Below are 22,511 nucleotides of genomic sequence, written 5' to 3'. Positions count from 1 at the left end.
ATGGCATCTATAAGAGGGAATGGCTGAGGAGAGAGCTTTGAGTCCCGTCATGATTTTTATTCCAATAGTGACACCCTGGCCCTTACGACTATGGGGTGTTCTGCTGTGTCAGGGGGGGCGAATCGGCTGTTTTCATTAGCTTTATTTTATTGGACTCCTGAGAGATGCCACAGAGCAGGTCCTTAATCCAGGCTGAACAGAACTTCATCTGAATTCCAGACATTCCAGCTGTAATGGAAAGAGCTTCAGAACCAGGTAGTGTGGGTAAGTTTCCTCGTCCCATCTCTGATTCTGTGGAGGATAGCTCACCCCTTCAAACCTTCAGTTGCCCTTGTATGGAGCAAGGATAATGGTACTTAGTTTACGGGGTTATTATATGGAGGTTAAGTGACATAATGGGCGCGAAAGGCCTGGCACAGTATTTGACAGAGCCGATTTCTTTAATATAGTCAAGAGTGGTGTGTTCTTGAACGTGAGTAGTCTCCATCAAGCTCCGTGGAGCTCACTTCGTCCTGACAATTTATGAAATCTAAAAGCTCAAGCGGTGATATTTTTAAGCAACTATTTTCCATGGTTATGATATCACCAGTGTCAAGTGGAAACTTGTGATGACAGCACAGCTGTGAACTCTTTGGGTGTCATATCCCTGGGAAGTAGGGCGATGTGACAGTCCCGGAGGAAATTGCCATGTTTGGCCTTTTTTAGGTTCACTTACATTCTCAAATTCCCAGACAGGGCTGATTGAATCTCTTTCATTTACTCTGAATAACACACCTCAAATCCCTTCTTTGAAAGCAGACATATTATAAATAAATGTGTAGTATGATTATCCACTCTATATTTCTATCATGTAGAAGTGGATCTTTTTTGAGGTTAATAACAGTCTGTTTTGAAACTCATGTTTCAAACTCTCTGAGCAAGAAGCTTACTAACAAAAAAATTTGAAATTAAAGTGAAAAATGAGAGGGGTTCAATGACAAATCCAGGACAGCCCGTTGATTCAATAGAATGAAGCTTTTTTTTTTTTTTCAGAATAGTAACAGCAGCCTTGAAAATCTAGACATTAATATTTTGACCCAAGGAAGCTACTTCCTCTCCACACCCTTAAGGGAACACAGTGTTTTGCCACAGTTGCTATGCAATGTGCCTGGTACTGTCTGTTAATCCTACACATCTTGATGTCATCCAGGGACACTAAAAGCAGGTAGTAATTAGGAATAGGGCTCAGGTTAATATAGGCAGCACTACGGTGAACAGACCATCAGAGCCCAATCAAGGATTAAGTAGGTTTGCAATTCAAAACCTGGATTTATGGCCTTTCCCCCTCAAATTTTGAAATCTCATGTTTGAGTTCTCATCTCAGACAATCACTTCTCAGCATTTATGATATTAAGACTCCATGCCTGTAAAATATAGGACAATGATTTTTTTGTTTTTCTTTCACTGCGAAAGTCTAGTAGAGAAACACGGCAAATGGAAAAAAAGGGAAAGCCATCCTTCTGTGTTCATTCTCAGACTCTCTAATTTATTAGGCAAGGCTTTGCGTTGAGGTGGTTGTTAGACTATAAAACCTTCAAATCCACATGGTTGAGACAAAACTTCCTGTCTTCCTCATTAAACAGTATCCATTGTTCAGCTAACTCTTTGCCAAGAAAAGTTGAACAGTTGAGATTTTGAAAATATTCTGGTCTGGTAGAAAACTCATAATGGTACAGTCTACTGACCCCACCACATGCTATTGTGGGGAATTTTGTTTTGAAGACTCCATGCATCCTCCCGCCCACATTTCAATCACCACATTAGCAGCTTCCTTTACTGCATGAATGTTTGTGTTCACCAACGCCAGACCAATGACCTGTTAGACTGACAATGGCACCAAGAGCGCATCTCTTCATTTGTAAATATATATGGAATGTCCCATGTATACCTTGTGCTGTACGTGGAGCCCTGAGGAATACAAAACTAAGTAGAGAACATGGCTCTGCTCCAAGGAGCTTGCCTAAGAGAAAGCAGGATAGTTTCCCTCCAGGAAACAGAACTTAGAAGTCAGAAGTGACCATCTATCCCCCAGCATACTGTCTACTCCTGTGGTCCTAACCTGGAGTAATATTTACAGAACAGTTTTAACAAGTCCTCAATGTTTTCAAATGAGAAGATGTAGCATAAAGTTCTGGATTTATGACTTCTCTTAAAAAATGAGGAGTTGTGGCAACACAGATTCTTCCTTCCCACATGGCAATCATGGGGTAGAGAGCACAGTTTTTCACAGTCCCCATCAAAAATATCACACACACACACACACACACACACACACACACACACACACCAGAGGATAGAGTAGTTCCTATGTGAACGATGGAAGTTTGGAAAAGGCACAAAAGGAGGTGAAGCAATAAAAAGAAAATTAATAGATTTTTCACAAGTTCAAATAAAGGGCTAATCTGCAAAGACATAAGCCAGATAGGTTTCTGAAAGAAAATAGTAATATGACTAGATTTTTTTCACAAAACTGCTAAAGGAAAAAAATAAAGCAAGAATAGATAATGATCAGGACTTTTAAAACATTTATAAAAGATGAACAGAATTATGAAACAGTATTTCATACAACTTTTAATAACAGCAAAAAAGGAATAATTTCCTAGCAAAATAAAATTACCAAAGACAACACAGGAAAACAGTAGTGGATTAATTATCACAGACGAGATTGTCCAATGATTAAATATTTACCATTAAAACAGTACCAGAAACAGATGAACTCATAACTATTTTTCTCTAACTATTTAAAAATAGGTCATTCCAATGTTGGTTTTACTCTTCCAGGTGTAGAAAAAGATGGAAAATTCCTCCAACTTATATTTCAAAGCCTGCATGGCTTTCATATTAAAATCTAACAAAAATAGTGCAAAAGAGGGAAAGTAAAGGCTCATTTCACCTACTGATAATGATGCAAACAAGTCCTTATAAAATAGAAGCAAATAGAATCTTGTGATAGATGAAAAGAATAAACAGTTATTTTATAGGTACAGTTTATATGGCATCTTATTGTTTTATAAATTGGAATATATATCGGTATTTATGAATCTATACATTTGTATACAGAGGGATGTGACTATACAGGAAATGTATAGTAAGTTATTAGCATGGTATGGCAGAGTTCATCATTGTGTCTCCCTTGTTTCTCCCAGTTTCTTTCTCTTGCCTCCCAGTATTTCCCAACTATCTCTGCAGTTAGGTTGGGGCCATGTGACAAGTTCTGGCCAATGGACTGTGAGTAAAATGGGGAACTTAAGAAATAACGTGCCTTCAGCATCTCTCTATTCCCTGCCTTGGAAAGCTAGGAGGAGACAGGTTCCAGATGTCATTGCTATAACTTTGAGGAAGACTGCCAATCCACATTAAACATTGCATGAAGGAAATGAAACTTATTTTGTTAAGCCTTTGCGATTTGGGCATTTTTCTCTTATGGAAACTACATTATCCTAATCCAGAGATTAATATTTTGAAATGAGGTATTGCTGAAATTAAAAACCTAAATTATATGCCTGTATTCATGTGAAGCAGGCAGTGATAAAATGGACATCAGAGGAAAGAAAGGATAAAATTGTTGTTATTCAATGGCGGAGAGAGACCACCACTTGTGGTAACTTGGGCATTAGGCCAGACCACATGCATAGCAGAAGAGATTAGAAAAGATAACAGTTACAAATAAATATTGGCTATTGCTGATTGCTTCTATCAAAATATTATAAGGAAGTAATAAACTCAGGGAAAAAATGGCCAATATGCAAGCAGCATTTTTTTAATGACAGAAAAAAATAGAAATTTGGGATCATACAGGGCTGGAAAAACTGTTTATCAATCTCAGAAAGTATGAGATAATAACAACCAAAGAAAATATAAGAGTAAATGTCCCATCTAACCTTCTTGTTGGCAAAAGTGATCACATTGTGATCTCTCACCTTGAAGCCTGAAAGCCTCCAGGTGGCTACGTTAAGAAAGACAAGTGTAGAGATAAGAAAGCAACGATATAAAGCAGACTTGAACACTGTGCTTCAAAATGATTTCGGGGGTGGTTCCCGACACGTGGCACTGAGAAGCCTACTCCTTTTTTTACTCAGTGTTAAGCCTACCAAGCTTTCAAGGAACTACATCGCCAAACAAACTAGCGGCTTAGACTACTGTGGGACTTTGTTCACAACATGGAGACATCTACATCCCATCAAAATGAATTACCATCCCATGGAAACAACCAAGAAACAAGAGAAAAATACATAGAAAAATGTTTTGCACATCAGGCACAGGGCAATGAATGATCCTTGAGAGATGGGAGACAATCAAGATGAGCCTTACAGGTATACAGTTATTCAAGCTTACAGGCCAGAGAAAGCTTCTGGTCAAGGCACAAAAGGGGGAATTTAGAAGCGCGGCAGGTCTCCCTGAGTTGAGGAGACCAAGTGAGGAATGGGGGATTGCAACATGGCTAGACTTCGCAGCCAGAGTACCTGAGAGAAGAGAGCTGCACAGAGAGAAAGTGCTGGACATCTGCAGAGTGCTCTTCCTGACTATTCAGCTAAATATTGACCCGCACATGCATGGACTGAAATACCCACGCCCGAGGAAGAGACCACCTGAAAAGATTAGAGGCAACAAACAACCCCACCAGCCAGCACGGGAAACCTCATAACGCATGGAGCTGCATCCATGGTTCTGTTGTCTTTCTTTGTTTGAACAAAAGGGAGAATAACGCAGCAAATTTTTCCAAGGGTTTAAAGAAAACACAGAAACAAAGGAAATGATTCCAAGAGTAACATCTCATTTTTTAGTCATCAGATGCTGATTAAATAGTCATTCATGACCCATTGGGCCGTCGCCGTTGCCTTATTAAGGATTCTAGCTAGTGTGAGAATGACTGACACTCTAGATCAGTGGTTCTCAACCTGTGGGTCGGGACCCCTTTGGGGGTCGAAAGGCCCTTTCACAGGGGTCGCCTAAGACCATCAGAAAACATATATAATTACATATTGTCTTTGTGATTAATCACTATGCTTTAATTATCTTCAATTTGTAACAACGAAAATACATCCTGCATATTAGATATTTACATGACAATTCATAACAGTAGCAAAATTACAGTTATGGAGTAGCAACGAAAATAATTTTATGGTTGGGGGTCACCACAACATGAGGAACTGTGTTAAGGGGTCGCGGCCTGAGGAAGGTTGAGAACTGCTGCTCTAGACCATGGCAGTATGGAGAAAACTGCCTGGCTCTTTGGGAGCCTGTTATTTGGAGATGAGGAATGCCAAAGGCTCCCCGCAAAGAGTATGGGTCTGATCGAGCTCCAGGGTCACTGAAATGGGGACCTGACCAGCGGGAGGTGGGAAGGGTGCGTCCTTCTCCTGCCCTGTGGGCCTCTACCGCGGTTGTCCAGACCGCCACTCGCCCAGGGCTAACTCTGGGAGTCAGATCTTCATCCTGTTACCCAAGAAGCCGCAGGTAGCATCTTACATAACTGAGCGGAGGGACATCTCTTGGCGAATTTCCAGGTCGCATCCTCCTGCTCCGGCTCAAGGATGAGAACCGACCCTGCTGACTTACTTTCAGACTTTGTGAGTGGGGATGGAATCGAAAACATTTCTGATCTCCAAGTGCTAAAACTGGATTTGATGCACACATAGACATTCAGCTTTCGTTTCAGGGAAAGCCCAGAACTTGGTATTTCAGGTTTGCAATGGCACCTTCTCCTTTCAAAGGCGACTTCTCTGGTCTCTTCTATAAGCATTGCCATGCCTCACCCTGGCCACAGAAATTCCCTCCACACAGGATGGTGAATATCACAGATTGTGTCTCCCTTCGGCACTTGGCAGCCAGGAAAACAAACAGTTAAAGTGAGCCGGACGGTGAGCTGGGTCCTGCTGAGCCATGGAAGGATAATAACATATATCTTTACCTAGATGTAGAGACGCATAGACATACAAAAGCCTCTAGCTGCCGCATGTTGCTTCCAAAAGCCAAGTCCACGTTTTTCTGGGAGACATTTAAGGAATATCTTGGTCTCAAAGATGCCTCATGCTCCCCTGTAAGTTATGCCTTGCTTTCCCCTGGCAAGCTAGTTCGGTGCCGGCATCATTTTAGGGCCGTGGTTCTCAACCTTCCTCATGCCGCGACCCTTTAATACAGTTCCTCATGTTGTGGTGACCCCCAACCATGAAATTATTTTCGTTGCTACTTCATAACTGTAATTTTGCTACTGTTATGAATCGTCATGTAAATATCTGATAGGCAGGATGTATTCTCATTGTTACAAATTGAACATAATTAAAGCACAGTGATTAACCACAAAAAGAATATGTAATTATATGTGTGTTTTCCGATGGTCTTAGGCGTCCCCTGTGAAAGGGTCGTTCGACCCCCAAAGGGGTCGCGACCCACAGGTTGAGAACCGCTGCTTTAAAGGAGAAAAGAGCAAAACACCAAAGGGTTTCTCTGCGCCCCCCCCCCCTTCCTTATGCTTCTGCATCTCCATGTCCCACTTATGCGAAGTTGATTCCCTCCAGAACCCGGGCCAGCCTCAGTCTTCATTCTAAGGGGTTCCCTCCCTTCTGCCCAGCGGCTCCCCACCATCGACAAAGGCTGTTCAAGCCCTCTGCCCTTCCTTCGTGTGCTTGTTTGTATTTTCCCTGCCTGAGGTTGGGCTAACTGTGGGGCTTTCCACAGAAGAGGCAGGAGTTTGGATAAGCCAGCAGTTGAAGCAGGTTTTATGACCAGCCAGCGTAATAAAATGCATTCAGGGGTCACCTGAGGAACTTTAATCAGCACCAGGGGTCACTGGATAGCACTTCTAGACAGGAGAGACAGAAACGAGGAACAGGGATTCATGGACGGGGCAGAAGAGCTGGGGGAGGGACCTAGGGATCACAGGTCGTCAAGTTATCAGAAATAACGTCTGAGAGAAAAAAAACATCAGTGTGTTTTGCAATCAGAAGTGGCAAAAGGAGCCACTGTAGCCCAGTGGGAACTAGAGATCTGCTGCAAGTTTAGATGAGGATTTTACCCAAAGACTTAAATGTTTCCCCCTTGTGCAGTTTTGCACGAAAGTTTGGCCTTAAGATTGGTCTCAAGATGGATATCAGATATCTCACCCTGAAGGGAGAAACATTCCCACCAAATCCTCCCCCGAAAGGAGAGAGAAAAAAAATTCTGCATCCAATAATCAGGGCTTGGGCAGACAAATTGGCACCACTGTTTTTTTTTCCCCCCTCTTCAGCCTCACTTTTATTTTCTGTTAGAAATAAGACTGCAGACTTGAGTCACAATTCACAAATATTTGGTAGTATTATGTTGCAAGGAGCTGGGGGTGGGGGGGAGCGGGTAGAACCCAGAAGGTAATTCTTAAAAGCTTTGCCTTCACTCACGCAAACAAACTTTATGCTGCTCAATAAATCTCCTGTTTTGTAAGTGGCCATTAAAATAACAGATCATTTGATTAAATTTTTGTTTCCTTTTCACAACAGTCATTTGGAGTTTTGGGGGACCTCCAAATGTGGCCTTGGCCATGATGTCATTAGCATTTTATTAATGCATTCAAAAGGTTAAAAGCTCTTACTTTTTATAGGGCTTTTAAAAGCAAACATGTGATTGTCTCTTGCATAAACTGACTCTGAACCCATTAAAATGTGACAACAACTTCAGAACTGACCCTGTTTAAGGGTAAAAAAAAATTGATCAAGGATTTGCCACATTTTTAATTGCTTTGAATGATACGGAAACTGAACAGAGGCCAATATTTGGGAATGGAAAGAATTAAATCCAGGCCAACACCTTTTGATATAATAATGATATTTTTTAAATTAGGGGTCCCCCCCCTTTTTAGAGTTGAATGATTCTTTATGGCACAAAAATAGTTTATAGTTTGAAAGGTTTATTTTTTTTTTCCTCTCTAGTTCAGTCACAATGTAGCCAGTTTGTCATTAAAAATAAGATGGAAATTTAAAAAATATATGTTTCAGGTGCCCTAGGCTGAAAAACAATATATTTTAGGGTGGCAAATTTTTCTTTGTTGTTTATTTGGCTGGAAAAGCAAGTGTGGCTGTGTAGATTTGGAAGGATGTTATCAAACTTTTAATTTTAAATTGGGTAGTTTGGGGAATTATGTAATAAATCCACTATAAAATACTAAAACCAGTGTGTTTTGGGGTCTATGCAGCCATTTATTGTTATTTTCTATTTTGTCTCATTCTCATCTCACATATTTTTAAGTTGGAGTGACCCCATCGAATAATATTTTGCGTACAAAAGAGAAAATTCCCGCTCCCCAACTTCTACTCAAAATAAGACTGTACATGTTCCATTCCAATTTTTCCGATTTTTAAACATCATTGACCAGGAAGAGTCTTCTACTTAACTTGTTTTATTCTTTTTTGCATGTGACTGGTTGCATTTCTCACTCTAGTACATTTGTTTTATTCAGAGCACATCAGATCTTTTTTTTTTTAATCCCTCACAAATGAACTACTGAAAAACCACCTTCGTTAGCCTTCTTTCTTTTCTTTTCTTTTTTTTTTTTTGTATTTTTTCAGTGTTTCTTTTTTAATTGTGTCTGTATTCGGAGGCATATGGGGGGCGGGGAGAGGGGGGCTCCATAACTAGCAGGAGCCGATCAGCAGATAAGCTTGCATAACACACACTTAATTACACAAGCGAGTCTTTCTGGAGAAAGTCTTCTGACAATTACCTCCGGAAATAAATATACCTTGGTGACTGTCAATAGTAATAAAACCTGCACAATCGTTTCTTAAAGCTTTTATTGTTTGCCTGTAATTAGCATGCTGATGTGATTAAAGCTGCGTTTGACTTTTGATAAACCCCAGACGCCTATAGATAACATTTCCAGGAGTTCAAAGCTGCTTTCATTAGAAGCGATATTTATCTGATTTGTAACCAATCAATTGGAAATAAAACTTTCCCGGGGCATGCCGTTAAAACAGCCAGCAGCAGCCCTGGCTTCCCCAAGTCCCTCTTCTCATCTATGTCCTTGAATGAGATGGATTCCATATGGTTAGGCGCGGGAGACCCGGCAGGGATTGAAAAGGTAGAGAATGCAGCTCTGTGGAGAGTCCCTCCAGACGTAGTGCCTTATTGCTTCTCGCTGCTATTCGAAGGCACGGTAACTGCTGTAACCAATTTTCTTGAAAAATACACTTTCGTGTGGCGGCAGAAAAAGCCTGCAGAACTGGAGGTTGTTAAGGGCATATTTGGGATGTTTACTCTGCGTCCATATTTTTAAGTTATGTCTGATTCTTTTATCAGACCCTTCTCATTCTGACTTTAACTGTGTCCTCTTTGCTCTCCCCTAAATTATCCGCCCCTTTTTCCATACTCACCTTCTGCCTCCTTTCTTTCTCCCTTCCTTTTCTTCTGTTTTTTTTTTGTTTTGTTTTGTTGTTGTTATTGTTTTTGTGTGTTTTCTATAATATTTGGTTTGCGATGACTTTACACTTCCTTGTTCAAAATTACAGAGCTCTAAATTTTGAAGTTTTGACAGACAAACAGAGATCTTCAAAAGGTTATCTGACCCAGCAACTAGATTGAGGACGTTCTAAACGTCCCTAAGCGATAGAGACGCTAGCAGTACCTCCACGTTACCTTGGTGACTTCGCAGCCTACGTCTCAATTTCTGTACAATTCCACCTTTGCACAAATCTACTTATTCTTGTTTTCAATATTAGGAAGAATAAAGAAAGGACAGAAGAGAGAAAGATTAAGCCAGCCTACCTTCAGAATCTGTATGTACTAATTCAAAGCACTTTTTCCTTCTTATCCTCCGCACTCCCCAAACATTTCATATTTTTAGAAACCAAATAGAGAAAATAAAAAAGATTTTCTATAATGGAACCAGTGTTGACATGTAGACCTTTATGCATTTCCAGCCATGGCTCGTTAAAATCTGTCTTTAGCTAGATGGCAAACATGTGCATAAAATGCTATAGAAATGCCATGCTTTTAAAGTGGAGTTTGAAAGTGAGTGTACATAAACAAAATACTTTATTGCTATTAAAACGGAAACGTGAAATCTGTATCTGTGCATCCATTTCCACTAATCTGGACGTGTTCGAAGGCTCTTGATTTTTATTTAATTATATGGTATCCCAGGGCCCAGATCAAGTGTTTTTCTTAAACACTGTAATTTGCAACTTTAAAATCTTACATAATTCCAACCTTATTTAAGCACATGTATGTCTTTGCACAGGCCATTCAAGCATGTCCTCTTGAAAGCACTGATTCTTTCTAATCTTAAAACGACCTCAGTTACGGCATTTAATATCTTGGATATGAATGCCATTTCATGTACGTATCACCTAGAGGCAGTTGCATTTAAAAATTGGAGAGATAGGAGAGGGGGAATTTTTCCTGTAAAATGAACAACTAAGAAGATAGCAAGATTGGATCTGACAAGTATGTCTCTATTGGTCTCGGGTTTATGAATATGCCTTATAGCAGGGGAATTTCTGGAGAATGCCAGGCTCAGGGAAAAGGTCTGTGGTATGCTGTGTGCCTTTTGAAAGAAGCTTTTTATCAGAATTTAAACATTTTCCTTTCCATTTACTTTACAAAATATTTTAGACATCATTAAAAGTCCATTTTAAATAAGAAGTGGTCTTTCCTTTAAATGCATTCTCTCATTTCTCCATTTCCTAATTAATTCACATTAAGGTAAGTTTGTTGGCAAAATATGTTATGCTACCAAAACACAAAATATTTATTCTCATCATCTTGATTTTGGATCCATTAATTTAAGATTATTAATCAAGTGTTTGTTGGGTAAAATTTTCATTTCTGTTGAAAAAAAATATTAAGTCTATTTTTGAAACTAAAGTTGGAATTTTTTTGCACATAAATTATCTCATATTTTGGCAACCATATGATCACTGAAAAAGCAGAGGTTCAGAGCCTTCAGAACTTGAGCAGCGCCTTTAAAATATACTCCGCACATAACTGAAACCACAGTGATAATATTTCAAGTAATAGAAAAAAATGGTTTGCAGATTTACAAAGAGAGATCATGTACTTCTGCAAAGTTTTACTCTCATAAGACTTGTCTGGCTTATGGACAAGTAAGATCAAGATAATATCAGATCAGGCCTGGCCGGGTGGCTCAGTTGGTTGGAACATCATTCCCATACACCAATAGGTTTTGGGTTCAATCCCCAGTCAGGATGATCAATGTTTCTCGCTCTCTCTCTCTCTCTCTCTTTCCCCTCCCTCTCCTTTTTCCACCTTCCTCCTTGTCCCTTTCCTCTCTCTAAAATCAATAAACATATCCTCAGGTGAGGATTTTTAAAGAAAGATAATATCACATCAAACAACTAAAGGTAGGAAATGTTGCTTAACTGGACTTCTTAAAAGAAATTGGTGCTCGAGTATGGGTTTGTATGTGTGTGTGTTTATGTGTTCGTGTACAATAAGGACACATCGGCGACCATGGCACGGTGGTTCCGCTGTTTGTTTTGTGTATCTTCCCTATAATTTACTTCTCTTGAATTACCTGTCAAATATATAACTTCTTAACTTTTTTTTGGTAGGAAAAACACACTTATCTAGTCATTGACTGTAGCTACACAATGACAACTATCAGAATGAAAACTAAATTGTTTCCCTTTATAATGTCTGAAAAATCATGGCGGCTCCAGTGTGATGGTTTCAGTGTTTACCCAAGTATTTGGCAGCATGTAGACAGGGCCACAGGCTCTGTTCCCTCTCTGCTGAGGGCCCTTGTCACCTGTAGATGCAGGATATTTCAAAAGTACTCAGCAGAGCAGCTGCAGAAGTGATTGAAGTGACATTCTCCAGGCTGCATACTTTGGGAGGGGAAGGTTTGACCATTTTTTTCTTGCAGGTAGTCAAGCCAAGTCATTCTAACTCATCTCTCTCACCTTATACCTCAGATGATTTCCTCCCATGTCAGTCTTGGCACTCAAGTGTGTTAATTCCTTTCTTTTTGTTCCCTGAAATTAACATGACTGTTTTGAAATTTTCTGTAGACAATGGAGATTTCAATTTGGTTCATAAATTGTATGCATATCATCACAAATGGCTGTGTTTCTATGTCTCTTTGAAAACAAACAACAAACAAAAAACTCCTGACCAAAAAAAAAAAAAAGAAAAACACTTCTTATTTCACGTTCTACCTGAAAACAGAGTGGGCCTCATGCTTCACAGGCAAGTCTTTCAAAGAAGTAGAATGCCTATCAACTTGGGCAGGAAGAAAGAGAGTTCTATTTCTACTGTCCCATTAGTCTAGCAGGCTAATTCAAGTTTAAGCAACTCTTAATTTGTCAAATGGATGGAGTTTACTTTTTTTTTTTTTTACATTCCTGATCTGAAGCACATTTATGAGTGTGTTCCGATGGCAAGTGTTTTTTCCAAAGTCCGATCCCACGTTGGTGGAAATGATAACACCAGCTAAATACACGCCAACTCCGCAAACGAAAAGAATGGGGACGCAGATGCGCCCGGCAGAGTATTTCAGCTTATATTCTGTGTGTTCATGATGCTCTTTAGAACTTACTTCATCTCTATATGAAAGTTGTTTGCTTAAATGTAGATTAAAAACAACCACCATCAACCCAGACAGTGGGGTGGTGAGGGCCTGTGGGCTGGAAGGAATTGAAGGGGGTGGGGTGGGGGGTGGGCAGGGGAAGGACTATATGAAATACTTTCAACAATAAAGATGTTTTAAAAATAAAATTAAAATAAATACAATAAACACAACCATCTTCTTTTCTGGTCTATTGGTGGCTTGATGGACAGTGTGATTTCATTTTTCATTTTCCAACCACTTGAACCATATGGTGACAAAGCCAGTTAAAAAAAAAAGTGGACCAATACAATGTAATGGAATCCTATCAAGAAATGAGTATAGTAACCACTACTCTTTGGGTCTCAATAAAACTAGTTCTTAAAAACAACTTGGAAGGTTCTTTGCAGGAAGAATTTTTTCCTCCACACAAAATGGTGGTGTTGAGCGAGTCTGCTCCCCGGGGCAGCTTTGGGGAGCTGCAGACTTGCACAGAGAAGCGGTCACGGTCACGGGCAGCAGGCGTTGGCATTCGCCGGCGTGTCTCTGTGACCCTCCCTGAGCCGGCTCTTTGGAGGCTGCAGGAAGGCCCGATGGAGGTAGACAGAGTCGGCTCCAGGGACACGCCTGCGGTTTGCTTGGGTCTTGGCAATTTTTTGCAGAGTCACTGCAGAGCCCAGAAGAAAGAACACTTAAAAAAAAAAAATAGAAGTTTTAAAAGAAACGAAAAGGAAAAGAGGGAGAGGGAGAAGAAAGAACAGGCACTCTCAGCTCCAATGGAAGCAATGCCAAGAAACAACTAACTGAAAACAGACCGAACCAAGACGAGAAATGAGGAAAGAATAAAATGGTTTGGAGTCAGGCAGACAAATGCATGAGAAAAAAGTGCACATGGCTTCAGAGCCGGACTTGGCATCCAGCTCAGAAATGTGTGTGCGCAGTTTTTCATTTTTATTTCTGGGAGAATACTTGGCAATTTCTTCTTACTGAAAAGGATGAGTTCTTTTCCTTCTTTGACCATAGTGGAGAGACCACCCCCCTCTCTCTTTAAAAACGCTACCTCCTCTAACTCAGTGCAGTTTAAGGATGTTTTCTTGTGCTGAATGGCTAGATCATTTCCTACTGTCTCGAACCAGATACAGGACTAAAACCCCAATGCCTGGGCCTCCTGTTTTTTCAACCAGTTTTCTAACACCCTCCTATGAGGAGATGGAGGATCATTGGTTTGTTTCCATAGAAGGCAGGGTATAACTCGGGCCAGTTTTCATTCTGTATTACCTGACGAGTCTACGCAGCCTTGGGCCTGAGGCCTGCCAGTATTTGGTTTATTAGATTTAATCCACTAATGAATGTCTGAAATGCTCGTCTATGAGTATGAATTTTTAATGCTGTCCTCATGGCCTCTGCTGTACTTTCCTGCTTATAAAGCAGGGGTCCTCAAACTACGGCCCGCGGGCCACATGCAAATACAAATATTGTATTTGTTCCCGTTTTGTTTTTTTACTTAAAAATAAGATATGTGCAGTGTGCATAGGAATTTGTTCATAGTTTTTTTTTAAAAAACTATAGTCTGGCCCTCCAATGGTCTGAGAGACAGTGAACTGGCCCCCTGTTTAAAAACTTTGAGGACCCCTGTTATAAAGGGAAGCTTAACACATTCAAGTCATCCGTGGAACTATATGAGGTGGTGAGGAGGGGACACCTGGAGAGAAAATGGACCACTGTGATGCTAATTTCCTTCTCACCGTTGACCACGAGGGGTAATTATACATAATTTGTAGAAACAGTTCTCCTGGAAGGAGGAAACCCAAGGGAAACACGAAAGTTTGTTTAATCTAAATTGAATACCTTTTGGATAAGAAATGCAAACGTGGTTGGAACTGGATTCTTCCTCTGTGTCCTGGGGCTTCTGACTGCCCTGAAAGCCAGGGCCGCAGTGTGGACATTCTTATGTGGACCTCACTCTGCAAGGCTAGCCTTGATGAGGCAAGACCCTCTGAACAGCTGCCAGGGACTTTTGTTTCTGGCCATGACAGATGTGTTCTAAAGGCACTGATCATAAAGTAGTGGCCTGGTGCACAAACTTTTGCACATTGAAAAGAAATTAATTAGAAGAAGTATTTTAATATCTGTATTCACCCTTTCTCTTTAATAGAAGTGTCAATCAAATTCACGATTGACAATGACAGATGGAAACTCATGTGTGTGATTGGCGCCAGCGAGAGCTTTAGATGTATCGCGCAAGCACGAGTCAACTTAGCCTTTTATAGATATATAGTAAACTTGCTTAATTAGACCTGCTTTCCGATGTAGCTAAACTCTTTCCAGCCCACTGAAACACCCCAACTTCTCTTTCATTCGGAAGGAAGGTTGAGAACCACTGTCATCTAACCTGACGGGTTACTGTGGCTTTAGAAGTTAAAGGAGGCTGGCTGATGGGGAATGTCTCTACTGCTGAATACGCTTTGTAATCTGCCTTTAGGACCAAATCGTCACAGGCAGTTTTCTTGTGCTGCAATAATCACAATCGTAATACCTTTGTGGGGTGAGAGTGATTTCATGATTTCACTTATTCCGCATCACCATTTTACCAAGTGGCTATTCCTCTTTTACAAATGAGGGCGTTGAAGCTCAAAGTGGTAAAAATGTGGAGATGAGATTCAAACCCAGTTCTATTTGGTTCTAAATCTCAACCCTGTGACAACTTGCATCCTGCTCTGTGCTGTTAGACCAAGTAGGACAGCATTCCAGCAGAGCATCCCTGCAGACAGTGCTGCCCAACACCCCGATGACAGGAATCCACTTTTCCATCTCGGTCGCGCGTTCCAGTGTTTGAGAGTTCTGTGTTTTCTATATTTCTCTACTTTGAATCTGACAATCATCATTGTGAAGCCAAGAGGGACATTTAAACAACGGTCTGAAAAAGAAGTGTGTTGTAACAGGGGGTAGAGAAGAGAAGGGGCTGCTGTATTCCTGATGGGTCCCCTGGCTGTTCTCCAGTTTCTGGTTCTCTTGCCCCAGGTTCACTGAGTGTTATTTTCCATTTGTTGGAGCATTTTCATGACCAAAATTTTGGAACTGTGCTTGCTACACGTGGCTATTAAGAATCTGATATGTGGCCTGGCCAGGTGGCTCAGTTGATTGACGTGTTGTCCCGTGCACCAAAAAGTTGGGCGTTCGATTCTTGGTCAGTGCACATACCTAGGTTGTGGGTTCAATCCCTGGTCGGGGCACATGTGGGAGGCAGTTGATGTTTCTCTCTCTCAAATCAATGAAACCATATCCTCAGGTGAAGATTAAAAAAAAAAAGAACTTGATATGAGGCTAGTCTAAATTGAGATGTACTCTAAGTGCAAAATACACACTGGATTTCCAAAGTTTCATATGTTAAAAAAAAAGGATATTAAATTCCTTGTTAATTGATTACAGGTTGAAATGATAATGTTTTGGATATGAGTTAAATACATTGTTAAAATTATTTTGACTTGTTTTTAAATATGTGGCTACTAGAAAATTTTCAATTATACATATCCATATGTAATTTGCAGCTTGTGTTGTATTTCTATAGGAAAGCATTGTTCTGTATATGCCCTCAAGGATGGACTGTACCAGATGTTTAACATGTAGTACATCCACTCCTTGCCCCATACAGTCTCAGAGATGAGAAAAGCAAGCGCTTCTTCACCTTCCACCCTATGTTAGTTCAGTGCTTTGAGTACAAGGTCCTTTGTAGGCTCAGAGAGATCATTGAGTCTTTGACATGTGGCTAGTGCTAGAGTGAATATATCCTTTAGTCATCCTTGTTTAAAATTGGAATTATTTCTTTATTTACTCCAGAAATATTGCTCTTTGTGTTACAGGGGAATGTATGGCTCTATTCCTTGAAAACCATGAAGTTAGCATGGGAGAAATTCAGGCTTTTGTCCCAGTTTTGCTGGGTGTGGGTAGTGGGTAGGGAGAGAGGTGGAGAGTGGGTAGGACAGGCAGAGAGCTCTGCGAGGTGGACTCTAGGTCAGCGGTTCTCAACTTGTGGGTCGCGACCCCTTTGGCGGTTGAACCACCCTTTCACAGGGGTCGCCTAAGACCATCCTGCATATCAGATATTTACATGACGATTCATAACAGTAGCCACATGACAGTTATGAAGTAGCAACGAAAATAATTTTATGGTTGGGTCCCAACATGAGGAACGGTATTTAAAGGGCCAGAAGGTGGAGAACCACTGCTCTAGGTCGAAGGGTGCTCTCAGACCACCCTGCGTGTCCATGACGAACACAAAGCTCTTTCCGAAGCCTGAGTTCTCCATCTGAACACAACAGAAGTGTATCCAGAGCCACCGACCCTGTTGAAGACCTGAGTCCGCTCTGATAACTGTTCCCCGAGAAAGCAAATGGCCTGCCCACCCCTCCTTCCACTCCCCAAACACCTAGACCTGTTTGTTCGGGTCACAGAGAGGAGCTACAGCTGATTTCCATCTTGAAGGGAGGGATTGTTCCTGCCCATCGGCCTGCCTGCCTCCCGCCTGCCCGCCTGGGACTGCAGCTGAGCCATATTTAGCCTCTAAAGCTAGATGTTTTAGTGCCTGGCTTTTTTTAACTGGCATATGTTAAGAGCTTTGAATTAACAGGTGCATAAAAACTGTCAAAAAACACTTAAATCTCAAGACAGACTGTCAGTTGTATTAAAAAATATGGTGTTACATAACCATGTACTCTCAACACGTCCAGCGTGTTACCACTTGGAAAGTCTTTTCTCCTTCCTAGCAACCCAGCAATGTTAATCCATCCCATGTAACAGAAGGCCGTGGTCCCTTCACCTCTCGATGGAGGATATGGGTTGGATGTGTGTGCATGCACGCGTGTCTGTGGGGCGTGGGGGAGGATGAAAATCATGGAGGGGGAAGTTTTCTCTTCTGCAACGGAATCTTCTTTCATTTTCCAAGATCCCCATTTGTAAACTAAGCTAATTGAGGGGGAAAAGAACTCCCAGAGCTCTGGGCGGCACACTTGAAATTGTTCCTTTTAAGGAAAACAAACAATTTATCATGTAATAAGGTGACATTTCAATTAAAATTAGCAGAGGATGGCAGTGAGAGGGAAAAACGCATCGTTTAGAGCTTTGTGAATTACAACTATTTCAAGCAAACGTATAAAAGACACTACTTGGTTGAAATCAGTTAAAGCAGAGGATAAATAATGTCTGCCTTCATGATATTCACAGTCACTGTAATATATTTTTAAAGACAATAGGTAGGCATTAGTAACTCTAAAATGGGGATGAAAGAACCCACCATGTCTGAGTGAAGTACTCTCTTGCACGTAATATGCATCATAAAAGCATCTTAACTTAAATCAAAAGTTTAATATGGTCTTGCTTGCATTTTATAGAGTGATGTCTTGGCTTCAGCATTGGGTCCTGATCTACCAAAGAGCTGGATGACCATGGCCAACTCAGTTACTTTTTGGAAGCGTCATTTATTTTTTAAATTGTAATGTGGTAGTGGATGGGGGTGGGATGGGAGAGAAAGCCTTCTTAATATTTACTTTGGTTCTGAAACAAATAAAAGGCTATGGTTTATGAAATTCTACCTGGTAAAAGTGTCCCTTCTGGATGTCCCCAGGTAGACTGCTAGAGCCACGAAACTGAAATGATGAGGCGGGTGTTTGCTTGCTTTTTGGTTTTTCCTCTATCCTGACATTTAGATTGCTTTTGGTTTTTGCTTTTTCATGTTCACGTGCATTCCAGAGGGCTCTTCTAGGTCAGGTGTCTCAGGAAATAGGCCCTGAGATGGAGATGTGCGCACAACATTTTATTGGGGAATATGTTTCAGGACAACTGTACAAGGTCAGGACAGCCAGGACTGGGCAGAGAGGGACTGGTTGTGATGCAGTTACAACAAAGGACTCAGCCAGTCCCCGGGGGAGTTCTGGCTCCTCGTTCTTCCCAACTGAGTCAAGGGGGCCAGTGCTTTGCACCCCAATGTTTAGTCCTTGGTTGCAGACTGTCTTTGCCAAGGGCAGCTTCTAGAGCCTAGGACAGTGGTTCTCAACCTGTGGGTCGCGACCCCTTTAGTGGTCGAACAGCCCTTTCACAGGGGTCGCCTAAGACCAACGGAAAACACATATATAATTACATATTGTTTTTGTGGTTAATCACTATGCTTTAATTATCTTCAATTTGTAACAATGAAAATACATCCTGCATATCAGATATTTACATGACGATTCATAACAGCAGCAAAATTACAGTTATGAAGTAGCAACGAAAATAATTTTATGATTGGGGGTCCCCACAACACGAGGAACTATATCAAAGGGTCGCAGCATTAGGAAGGTTGAGAACCACTGGCCTAGGGCAACTCATCGGAGAGAAAAGCACCAGTGAGCCATCCGCAGCCCGCACTTCCCACAGCTGGGGAAAGGGGCGCCTCAGTCTTGAAAGGTTCAAGGGGGCAGTGCACAGTACCAATTGCAAAGACAAATACAGGAGCAGTTCTCATGGTTCTTAGAGTTTCTCCCTTACTAGATGTGTGACCTTAGACAAGATGCTTAATGTTCCTGCTTCTTAACCCACACTTTCCGCATTCCCAAACTGGGGAGGATTACAGAACCAGGCAAAGGTATCATGAAAACTAAAGAAATAATATTTATAAAGCATCCATCAGAGCGCCTGACAGGTAACGGGCTTTTAAAAAATATAAGCTTCAACCTTGTATTGAATGATAATCCTTCGTGTCTAAGGAGAGTTTCAAAAGAGAAGGAAGAGCTGACAAATACTAGGTGGCCCCGGAGGTTAGTCCACAGATGAAAATGTTTTCTTGTTGTAAACTGCCTTGTTCCATTTGGAATCTGGGTTGTGCTTTCCACCCCCTGAAGGATGTCATGCTTGTTGGGGGGAGGAGGGGGACAACACATATTGAAATGATGTAATCTCTCCCACCCACAACCCCCTCATCTCATCTCAACACCACCCCCCAGCTCTGGCATTAGTCAGCGTTCACTGTTAATAACTAGGGACTGAGATAGGAGGTATCCCCCAGACAGGCTCTTTCTGTCCTACTTGTACATGAACTTGAGGGGCTCTCCCTCTGTGTCCTGCAAATTCCACTGACATCAGTACATTACGAAGCATAGGGTTTGGATGAGATAGAGGGGAGGTGGACAGAAACACTTAGTGATTTTGCCAAATTCCTTTTCAAAGTGGAAACCAAGCCAAAAACAGATGGCATGCCCAGTTCCCAACACGGTTTTCCCACTGGAAGGTATTAATTTTATTGCTGTTTTATCCTTATTGATGGGGAACAAGTTAGTTTCTGTAATGGGTAAGGGTTTTTGCCAGAAGGAGTTACATTCTAAGGAAGATCAAAGTGTGGGTGTTTGGTCTGATACACATTTCCTCTCTGTTTAAATACTGGGCCTTATGTTCTGTTTCGAAATTCTGGTGTGCATGTCCAATAGTTGGGGCTGATTGCTCACTTTTTTTGAGAGAGAGAGAAAGAGAGAGAGAGAGAGAGAGAGACCTGTTGTCCCATTTATTTATGCATTCATTGGTTGATTCTTTTTTTTTAATATATTTTATTGATTTTTCACAGAGAAGAAGGGAAAGGGATAGAAAGCTAGAAACATCGATGAGAGAGAAACATTGCAGCTGCCTTAGAGAGATCAATCAGCTGCCTTCTGCATGCCCCCCAGTGGGGACGTGCCCGCAACCAAGGTACATGCCCTCGACCGGAATTGAACCCGGGACCCCTGAGTCCGCAGGCCGACGCTCTATCCACTGAGCCAAACCGGTTCGGCAGGTTGATTCTTATATGTGCCCTGACCAGGGATCAAACCTGCAACCTTGACTATTGCTTACTCTCCCTTTCCTTCTTCATTTGCCCCCAGAGTTTTCCTTCTGGCTTTTCTCCTGCTCAGCATCAGCCAGTCTGGTGCAACCAGCACAGCAGGCCAGAGAAAGAGATGCGATGTCATAAAACCAAACCCTGTTGGTAAATATTTTGATTTCAGAAAAGCTGAAAAACAGTTGTTATTTCGGAAGTTGGAGGGCCAGGTTCAGGGAGGAAATTCCTGAGAAGGAACCTGGCCCTGAAAATGACAAGCTCTTTAGCTGGGAGATATTTTTACCTTTGAATATGGAACAGGAAGATCAATTTCTCCAAACATTAGAGTGAAACTGAATCGTTACCAGCCCGCCAGCAACATATAATAGAAAAGAAGAAAATCACTTGGGCCCCAACCATGGAGAACTTAAAACCATGACAATAAAACAAACGGAAAAGACCCAAACAAACTAAAACCGCTTTTCATTCCGCTTGTGAGTACAACAATCCCAGCCCTCAGGGCGTATCGGTTTTTATTTTCACTTATTTACATTCAGGCGTTCATTTTGCCTTTCTTTAAAAGAGTCTGAGGTGTCTAAGGAACGAAAGTAGTTTTTCTCGATTATTTGCATTAGCGCTATTCATTGTGTCATCTTGGTGATAATGTAAAGTTTCAGGTTTTTTCTTTTATTTCTTCTTTAAAGAAAGTAGCTGCCCTGACCGGTTTGGCTCAGTGGATAGAGCGTCAGCCTGTGGACTGAAAGGTCCCAGGTTCGATTTCGGTCAAGGGCATGTACCTTGGTTGCGGGCACATCTCCAGTAGGAGGTGTGCAGGAGGCAGCTGATCAATGTTTCTCTCTCATTGATGTTTCTAACTCTCTCTCTCTCTCTCCCTTCCTCTCTGTAGAAAAATCAATAAAATATATTTTTTTAAAAAGAAAGTAGTTAACAAGTGTGTGAGAAATATTAGTTAAAACTCTGTTCACTTTAGCCCTTCAGTTTTGCTAAAAAGAGATGGTCAACGGCCTCATGACTGATTCATACCTGAATTTAACTGATTGTGTTTATGTAGCACAAACCTCAAAATAAATGGTCTTGTGCTGAATTACAGAGTTGTGGGGGAGGGGGGACAGCATTGAATGCTCATAAGACTGTGGGGAAGGTGGGCTGGAGGTGTGAGGAGAGGGTCTTGGGGTGATCTGACACATTCTAAGCATCTCTCAACATTCCCTCGGGGCCTCTCACTTTTTGGACCCTCACCCCTTCCTTTGCCTTGCTGTGCCATGGCCTTCCACCTTCACTGCCCTGGTGGCTCACCTGCTGGGTGAGCAATTTCTTGCTCTGCAAATGCTAAGTTCTCCCCCTTACCCTTTCACATGCCCAGAGTTTCTATCTCCTCCCACCACTTTCAAACTTGGATCAACACATACTATACATGCTGCCGTGTCTACTATGCAGCAGCCACCAACATGATGAAGTCCAGAAGGGTGGGGTGCCCCACCCCACGAAGCAAACGTCACCCAATGGGCAAGAAGAAATAGGTGGGAACTGTCCAGATAAATTCCCTCTTCTCCCTCACTCCCATGGACCGCCCTGAAACATCATTTCTGAATACAGCCTGTGTGCATAGGTTCCTGCTGGACATGCCTGCTGTGCTCCCAGCTATGTCTTTTACTGTCATTGCAAAGCACTGGCCAGCATAGTGTTGCTTCTTCCTCCCTCCATCTCACCTCCCGATTAGAGCATCAGCAGTGCCTGGGGAACTGTCTCCTGAGAGGCCTGAACTAAGACAGGAGGGCAGCATGAAGTCTCCTGAGAAACTAGTCTTCTCAACAATCCTCACGGACTGCTGTCTGAATCGTAGGAAAAGGATGTCCAAGTACAAATCCCTCTGAGATGCTGGGGATGCAAGGCAGTCCCCCGTTAAGATCCCAAGAGAAGAGGGGGCCCAAATATGTATCTATGAAGGGAAGGGGAGGAGAGGTTTAGTGACTCCTCAGAGCAGCAAGTCTGCAGGAATACGTGGACACAGCGTGGCCCTGAGCAATCAGTGGATAGAAGTAGCCCAGCCTTAGTGGTTGTGATGAGGGATCTTCACAGGAAATCCCCTAA

The sequence above is a fragment of the Myotis davidii genome, unplaced genomic scaffold (assembly GCF_000327345.1).
Source record: "Myotis davidii unplaced genomic scaffold, ASM32734v1 scaffold580, whole genome shotgun sequence".
In the NCBI taxonomy this organism is placed as follows: Eukaryota; Metazoa; Chordata; class Mammalia; order Chiroptera; family Vespertilionidae; genus Myotis; species Myotis davidii.
This window is presented reverse-complemented; position numbering follows the sequence as displayed.